This window comes from Medicago sativa, chromosome 4, assembly GCF_051527215.1.
Source record: "Medicago sativa cultivar Bolivia chromosome 4, Bolivia_mono, whole genome shotgun sequence".
NCBI lineage: Eukaryota > Viridiplantae > Streptophyta > Magnoliopsida > Fabales > Fabaceae > Medicago > Medicago sativa.
This window is the reverse complement of record NC_140752.1, coordinates 34,344,765-34,354,370: the sequence shown is the minus strand read 5'-3', so window position 1 is coordinate 34,354,370 and position 9,606 is coordinate 34,344,765. Positions and strand designations below refer to the sequence as shown.

The following is a 9,606-nucleotide window of genomic DNA, read 5'->3' as shown; positions in this document are numbered from 1 at the left end:
AAGTATGAACAACCTCATTGCAATAGGAATAATATTATCAATAACAATGTATAAAGAACATATGAGATTTTGGGTTCGATTATTTATTCTTCCAATTACCCTTAAACAAATTTTCATATAATAATACTATTGTTGATGTCAATGAAAAAAATAAATTGTTATATATGTTGGTGTAATTTAAACAGATAATTTAGAAACAACAAACATCTATAAGTATAATTTTAATCAAAATCTGACTAATTTCATAAAAAATATTGTTAATAATTTACACGTGTTAGTGCAATAGCAGACAAACGGGCACAAAGTATCAATTTGACTGCTAGTTAAAATAATGATTGTGGTGTTGGTGCAACACCTATCGCATTATTCCACATTTCTTATCACGTACATATATCATCCTCAACCACTAGATTTCGTATCATCTACATACTTTACCATTGACAAACATCTGCTTGCTTACTCTTCAATTTCATTCAACTATTGAATTTCTGAAAAATGACTGACGCCTTGCTTGATGTTTTGTTTGAGAGCCTGATGTCTCTGCTCAAAAACGAATTTTCAACTCTATTTGGAATCAAGTCAAAGGCTCAAAAGCTATCAACCAGCTTAGAACTGATTAAGGTTGTTCTTGAAGACGCTGAAAAGAAGTAATTCACAGACCGCTCTATTAAAATATGGCTCCAGTAACTCAAATATGCAATGTATGCCCTTGATGATATCCTTGATGAATGTTCCATCAAATCCACTCGACTTAAGGGCTTGTCCTCTTTCAAATCAAAGAACGTCAAGTTTTGCCATGACATAGGAAGTAGGTTAAAAAAGATTGCAAGCATAATAGATCAAATTGCTGAAAATAAGAACAAGTTTCTTCTACGAGAAGGTGTTAATACGTCAAGGTTACTATTATGCAAAATTACCAACTGATGTAGTTGAATGGTGCCAAATGATATCCACTATTGCAGAATGAAAGGTGTTTGGATGATAAGATGATAAAGAGAAGATTGTTAGGTTTCTTCTCACCCAAGCGAGGGCCTATAACTTCCTTTCCGTCTATCACATTGTTGGTTTAGGTGGTGTTGCAAAATAAAACTCTTGCTCAAATGGTCTACAATGATGATAAGGTGGTGACAATTTCAAAACAAAAATTTGGGTTTGTGTTTCAGAGGTATTCTCGATCCAGAGGATTTTGTGTTCCATTATAGAATCCATGACAAAACAGAAGTGTGATGCAACATATTTAGATGTAATACAAAGAAAGGTGCAAGAAATGTTGCAAGGTAAAAGATTTTTGCTTGTTTTGGACGACGTTTGGAACAAAAGTCTAGAATTTGAATTCAGACTAGACCATAAGAAATGGAATACATTGAAATTTGTGTTGTCTTGTGGGTTGAAAGGTACTTATGTTTTAGTGTCTACTCGTGATATGGATGTTGCATCAATCATGGGAACATGCTAAACTCGTTCTTTGTCAGTTCTCTTTGATGATGAATGTTTGTTATTGTTCAAACAATATGCATTCGAACATGATTGAGAAGAGTGTGTAGAGCTTGTGGAAATAGGCAGGGAGATAGTAAAAAAGTGTGGAGGATTGCCTCTTGCAGCACAAGCATCGGGGTCACTAATGCACTCGAGGAGTGGAGAAAAGGAATGGTGTGAAATTAAAGAAAGCGAGCTTTGGGATCTACCACATGAGAATTCTATTTTTCCATATTTGAGGTTGAGCTACATTCATTTATCGCCAACCTTAAAACAATGATTCGTTTTCTGTGTTGTATTTCCTAAAGATACAAAAATCGCGAAGGAAGAATTGATTCGTCTTTGGATGACTAATGAATTTATTTCATGTAGAAAAAATTTGGAGGTTAAAGATGTTGGCAACATGATTTGGAATGAATTGTACCAAAAATCTTTCTTTCAAGACATGCATATGGATGATTATTCAAGAGTGATTTCATTCAAAGTGCATGATCTCGTCCATGATCTTGCTCAAACAGTGGGGGGCAAGAATGTATGGTTTTAGATAATGCATTCGTGACTAACTTATCAAAAAGCACACATCATATTAGTTTCACCCCTAAGCGTCCAATATTATTAGAAGAAGATTCCTTCACAAAAGCAAAATCATTGCCAACATTGTATCAACTAAATCGTTCTTTTAAGAAGTATGAATATTTCTTACCAATAAAGCACACCCTTCGGATTTTAAGAACAAACACTATAGAGTTATCATTACTCGATCCGTAGTTAAATTCATTTGAGGTATTTGAAGCTTCACAAATTTGAGATAAAAACCTTCCCCGACTCAATTTATAGCTTACAGAAATTGGAAATCTTGAAGTTGAAAGCCTTTTGCAGACTTAGTTGTCTTCCAGAACGCTTGTCTTTCTTAGAAAATCTTAGACATTTAGTCATTGAAGCCTCACATGTGTCTTCACATTGGAAAATTATCTTGCTTAAGAACATTAAGTGTCTGTATTGTTAATTTAGGACATATCTTAGCAAAGTTACGTGATCTAGATTTAGGAGGAAAGCTGGAGATCAAAGGCTTACAAAATATAGGTAGTTTATTTGAAGCTCAAGAAGCACAAAGATTCATTTGTCAAGACCCCTATTATTGGTGATGATCAAGTACTTGAAGTGCTTCACCTCATACAAATCTCAAGAGCTTGAAAATGTATTCTTACAAAAGATTATGCTTCCCAAGATGGATCAGAACTTTTAGTAATTTAGTTACTCTTAAAGTTAAGGATTGCGTGCATTAATTGTGAACGATTTTCATCACTTGGTAAACTACCATCTATAAAAGAACTCCATTTATCCAAAGTGTCTGTGAAATACTTGGATGAGGATGAATTTGACAATGGTGTGGAAATGAGAATTTTCCCATCTCTGGAGGTAATAATAGAAGACTTACCAAACTTAGATAGGTTGTTAAAAGTGGGAAGAGAGGAGATGAAATATTTCCTTGTCTTTCTATTTTGAAAACCATCAACTGCCCTAAACTTGAACTTCCGTGTCTTCCATGTGTTAAAGACATCGAAGTATTTGGATGCAATAATGAGATACTGAAGTTGATCTCTATATTGTATGGTCTTACCACCCTTTCCCTTGAGACAGGTGAATGAATAACTTCCTTCCCAAAGGGGATGTTTGGAAACTTTATTAGTCTTCAAATTCTAAATGTATTGTGTTTCCGAAAATTAATGGAGTTGCCAATTGAACCCTTCAACCAAGCTTTGGAGCATCTTAATATCCGTATCTGCCACAAACTTGAGTATTTACCAGAGAAATTATGGGGAGGTCTGCAATCACTTCAATCTATGGTGATTAATCATTGTCGTATATTAAAATGCATGTGGGACGGTATTTGGATGCCCAACATTATTGAAGAAGTGATGCAAGGAGGGAAAAGGGGAAGATTGGGACAAGGAGAAATGCTAGAGACACACTTTTAACACACTCCTATAACACACCCAATAATAACTAGCCACATCACCCAACTTTTTTTAATCTTTTACCTGCTACCGTCTTCATCTTAATAGTGTAACCATTATTTCGTTAGTCTTTCCTTCAACCTTCCACCATTAAAACCATCTCTTCAAGTTCTAGAAATCAACAATTTGAATGTAAGAAAAAAATTACCACAATCCAAAATATGTTTCAGAAAAAGCTTAGGATAACAAGACATCGGCAACAACAAGAACTTGGGACATATCATGGTGGCTAACAAGGCGTGAAACAGATCTGAAGGAGAGCCGTGTAGCATTGTTTCTGCTAAGATTGTTTGAATCTGAATAACAGTGTTGCATAAATTTGCAACTATTTAAGATGAATCTTTGTAAAAGTTGCATCTAAAGAGTGTGCGTGTGCTAAATAAGAAATTGAAGGACAGAAGAATAAAAATGTCAATTTTACTCTTGTTTAAAACTGATGGCTAATCGTGCCTCACACATATGAAGGATAGAGCACCTTGAAGATTCGAAGAGTGTTGTAATGTTGCAGTTTTATTTTCTTAAAATAAATAAATGTTAGAGATAATTAAAAACTGTAGAATCTCATCCTGAATAGCCGGTTTGCAGGTAAAATATTAAAAAGAGTAGCTGACGTGGCTAATTATTACTGGAGTGTGTTATAGTGCTAGAGGGTGTGTCCCTAGCATTTCTCTTGGGACAACATAGCGCATATTCCAAAACTAAACATTTGTTAGAATGAAAAAGCAGAGATGTTTGAAGAGGATTGAATCAAGCTGTTCACATTTTCTGCTTCCATCACCATTGCTGCTCCCTTCTTTTGTTGCTCATAGTTTGTATGATAAAAAAAGTCGTTTAATAACTGTTATTTTCTCACGAGCTTATAACTTATTTGTATATTATTTTGTTTTTCGATAAGCTAATTTAAGTAACTTATAGTTTAAAGCTTTATAGTTATTTCATTTTTATCTCAATTTTATCCCTGCAATTTTTCTTGAAAAAATAAATATTAATTAAAGATACCTATTTTTATCTCATAGTTATTCAAATTTTTTTTTTGAACAAACTAGTTATTCAATTTTTTATCTCATATAAAAAATAAATCTAATTTCTTGTCCAAACAATTTCTTGAAGCCTATTTTCTCATAATCTTTTCTAGAGTTCAAGCCCTCAATTAACTGGTTTTCATTCAAAATTTGTTACATGTTCTCGTTATGGAGTGATTTTTCACCTTTACTGTTTATTTGAAATATGCAGAGTTCTTTATTTATTTATTTTTCAAAATTTGTACTCGTGAGTTCTTTATTTATTTTTTTCCAGGGATTTTGTTTCTTATTTTGAATTGATTGACTCAAATGGTATTGATGCGAATGGGTTTTAATCCTTTAGAATATAGTTTATGGACTCTTTCTAGTCTCACCCCATATAATTCTAGTTACACCCAAATTTCTTTAAAATTTTACAATAATACCAAAATTGCCCTCTTCATGTAAATTTCTAAAAACCCTTCTTTCATTATCATTCTGAACCCTCACCCCTTTTCACCCACAAACCACCATGGATATGCAATCAATGCCTACTGAAATCGCCAATTGAATCAATATCTCTTCCAAGTAAGTGAATTTCATAAATTTCTTCAAATTTCTATTTATCGTTTTCTCTATGATTTATTCGATGTTGTTAATTTCACGTTAGTTTACATAAACTGTGTAAACTCAGTTTACGTTGGTTTACTTAACTTATGTAAACTCAGTTTACATAGTGTATGTAAACTCAGTTTACATGAACTACGTAAACTAAATTTACATAAACTGTGTAAACTTAGTTTACGTTGGTTTACTTAACTTATGTAAACTCAGTTTACATAGTGTATGTAAACTCAGTTTACATGAACTACATAAGCTCAATTTACATAAACTGTGTAAACTTAGTTTACATAGTGTATGTAAACTCAGTTTACGTAGTGTATGTAAGCTGAATTTACATGAAGGAGATGAAGGCGCGGTTGGCTTCTTTCTAGGTTTGAGGGGATATGTGAACTCAGAATACGTAAGTGTGTTTTGTGGGTTTTGAATTGAATTGAAAATTTTATTTTAATCAAAGGGTATATTAGTAATTTTAGGGTGTAACTTGGATTATTTGGGGTGTGAGTAGTATCTGACATATTTTGAATGTTTTTCAAAGGGTATAGTTTATTGAATGTTTAAAATTTCATTAAACCTTTATTATTCGTCATCAAAGGGTATAGTTTATTTTGAATGTTTTTCAATTCAGCGAGACTTATTTTGATAGTTTTGGGTGATACGGGTATTAGGCATTAAACCTTTATTATTTGATGTAGTAGTGACTAGTAAGTCCCATTGACTCGAGGTTTCACTCATGGTAATTTAATAGATATTTTGTTTAAACCTTTATTATTCGTCATTAAACCTTTATAGTGTGAAGAATTGTGGATAAATGTGGCCGATACGAGCATTACTCAAAAAACATGATGCTGCAACAAAGATTCGATTGCTGTCATTTTAAAAAATCTTGCTTGCTTTTGCATGGAACTAAAACAACAAAATTTTCTGAACAAAGTAGAGATAGAATTTCCCAACTACAAGGAGTTGTTGACTTTCGCACCGCATCTTCACCCAAAACCTTAAAACATAAAGAATATCGATTATCTCACTTTATATATTGCTCAATTTTCACTTTTCTATCCAATGTGATACTTCTATCTCACACTTGACACACAACAAGAGTTTAGCACAAATTGTTTTTTATAGAAGACTTGAATGATGTTTTCAGAAGAACTACATGTTTTTATAGTTCTTCTCAGATGCCGACTTCTAATTTTCGACATTTATTGATAGTGTAAGGGGGGCTTCAAATGCAGGGGAATATTTTCAACGTGCTCCTCAAGCTGACATTAATGATTGTGAAATCTTGATTCACTCACTATGCCAATCCCAAGTGGGAGAACCATCCCGACAGAGATAGATCATCGATCAATGTAACACCCAAGCTGACGAGGGCGTGGAGTGGTCTTCGGTGCACAAGGCATGACAATGAGAGACTCTCAAAGCTTGTGGACAAACTGAATCACATCGGAATGAGAGGGATCTTGACACCGTGCAGATATGAGACTGCATGGTTGAAGGAAGACTTATAAGAATTGTTTGGTACTATCTATATCAACAAGATGCCTCTTCTTTTCGGTAACTCATTCCATCGGAACTCCACAGTTAAGCATGCTTGACTTGGAGTACTCTTTAGATGGGTGACCTTCTGAGAAGTTTCGCAGAAAGCGTGCGAGTGAGGACCAACACACTTAAGAGACTCGTGTTGGTTTAACAACACTTCCATGCTATATGGACAAATTGTAATGCTCTTTAAATTTGTGAAATCTTGACTTTTCCATGAATAAAAGTTAACAGTAAACATGTAACATTATTTACAGCGATTTCCTTGCAGCCTATGCTTGTTAGATGATGAATGTCATAAAGATTTCAGTAATTATTCCAGTTGAGCCTTTACTTATAGAATGTGAGAAGAGGTATGTTAGTTTTTTTTTTTGAAAACTCGGTATCCGATCCAAGAGTCGACTAATCCGAGGGGACCAATCCCACCGCCCACTTGCGGGGGCCCTGTTTAAAGCCAGAGCAAGCTCTGTATGGACTTAGCCCACCGAAATTGGCATCAGAGGGAATCGAACCTGAGACCTTTGAAGGAGCAAACTCCAAGACCCCAAGCCAACCACTAGGCCAACCCCAAATGGGTTTATGTTAATTTTTAATCACAATATTAGTTTCTAATTTCAATTTCTATCTGCATGAATCACTTTCTTAATGTTACCGATAAAAAATCTTTGTTCAAGCTACAAGCTAGGTGTGAATACATCTTTTGGGTTGTTGTGAGATTAGTGTCTTCATGTGATGTAGCACTTGGATGGTTCAAAAGCTTGCAAGTTTTCTTTTATATTCCTTTGTCTTCAACAACTTCTTGGTTTTCTTTTTATTCATGTTTTCTGAAAGAAATTGTAATTTCTTCTTGACCAAGTATAATATGAAACATCGAGTTCTATGCATCTTTATGAGCAAAAGTTGGTTAGAATGAGAAAACGCTCAGCTAGAGAACCAACATACAACTAAGATCGTTTGTAGTATATCAAATTGATCTCTGTTTCAGTCTTCCTTGTTATTCTATGTTTGTTGGATCTTAGAAATTATGACAATTCGTTCTTAATCCTTTTGCCGATGATGTAGTGTTTCAAAAATGATCTTTTGATTTAATATGAAGAAGTGAGATGTCTTATTATCTAAGGGTCTGGTTTAAATTATGTATATGTTCTATCGTGTTAGGAGTATCAGGTAGGTCTATATGAATATATAACTATTCATTTGTATGTCATTGAAACAATCAACTATTTTTCCCTCGAGCATATGAAGTTAGTTGGTTCAATGGATCTCACATCGTTAACCAAGAATGGAGACGTATGCTGAGGGATGGGTGGAGTTATAATTGAAGTAAAAGGAATATATAATTGATTAAGGAAGGATATTAGATGAATAGTTCACGAAGCTTAATTAATCCCGACAATATAATCTTTTTGTTCTTCTTTTATCACTTAAATTGCAAAGACCAATTCATAATCAAACAAATCTTTATTTTCATATTCAAAACGATTTTAGTTGTTGAAAAGTTCTGATATCGCACAAGTCTCTATGGTTCGATATTTTATTTTTTATAAACCAACAAACTTATTGTCCTACGAAGATAGGTAAAATCTTCTTTATTAGTGGTTATGGCAATTGCATGCATAAAAAATACATTGTTACTAGTTCTTATAATTACTTTCTCTCGACAGATCACAAACATTATTGTTGATCACAAAGATATCATATAGCATAAATAGATTTCTCTGAAAGTCAGTATTATTGTTGATCACAAAGATATCATATAGCATAAATAGATTTCTCTGAAAGTCAGTATTTTTGTTTGATGGATGCTTTGTTACCGTATTCCTACAACATATAACTTTAGACTATTACTTTTCCCACCCTATGCCATACCCATGCACCATGGAAAAATGACAAACATGCCCTTCAGATTACGTAATCCGGAAAAACCGAAATAATGTCTGGATTGCGTAATCCAGACAAATTTGACGTATAAAAGGAAGTTCTCCCCCCCCCTTTCCCCCAATTTACAGTTTCATTTTTCACTCTCTCTCTCTCTCTCTCTCTCTCTCTCTCTCTCTCTCTCTCTCTCTCTCCCCCTTATCCCAAAATCTGAGTTGTACAAATCAGTCCAAATTTGTAGTTTTCTTGCTCAAAATCACCGCACTTCAAGCCTTATCAAACATCAAGTTGAAGGTTAGTTCGAAATCCTTATGCATGAAAGTTAATTTGGGCATTTTTTTCTTGGGCACTGAAGCTATCCGGATTTTGTTTTTCGGACTAGATTTTTGCAGTTCGGATTATGAAATCCCCCGTGTGTAATTGTTTTTTTTCTTTTTATTTGTGTTGTGATGTGCCCTAAATTTGGATCATGTTGAGTTATGCATGTTACAGGTATGGATGATGATGTTGATCGGCATGTTACATTTCACATATCCGTTAGGAGAGAGCGGGAAGAGCGTCTTCGAGCGCGTCGAGAGGCAGAGGCTCGAGAGGCGACAAACGGTGTAGTTCAGGCTCCTAGGCGTAGGGCTGGCAGGCCTCGCCGTGCTGTTGTTGAGGATTGTCACGACCCAAATTTGACCGTGACCGGCGCACAGACCACAATTCTAGATTCCTGGTCTGGCAAGCCTTAAATAAGCATAGACTAACATCAGTAATAACAACAATACTAGAACTAATTAACATATATTTTTACAAGACTTTCTACCGATAATTTCGACATAATTTCCTCTAAATTATGGATTTTTCAAAATGACATATGACCCTGTACATAATCATCACAAAATAGATTCACACAAAACAAGGCTCAACTTAGGTGATCGTGCCAATTTTGCCGTAAAACAGAGCCACTAAAGATGTTTGAAAATTACAACCCTAAAACCCTAAAAGATATAACTGCAGGTAAATATGACGATAAAACATGTTCCTAAAACACAAAGGAGCCTCTCCAAAGAGGAAACAACTAAACT

At 34.3% G+C, this 9,606-nt stretch overlaps 1 pseudogene; it reads left to right on the top strand.

Annotated features, from left to right (window-relative positions):
- The first annotated feature begins 495 nt into the window (after positions 1–495).
- Positions 496–9,270, top strand: LOC146928967 (putative disease resistance protein RGA1; annotated as a pseudogene).
- Positions 9,271–9,606: the final 336 nt, after the last annotated feature.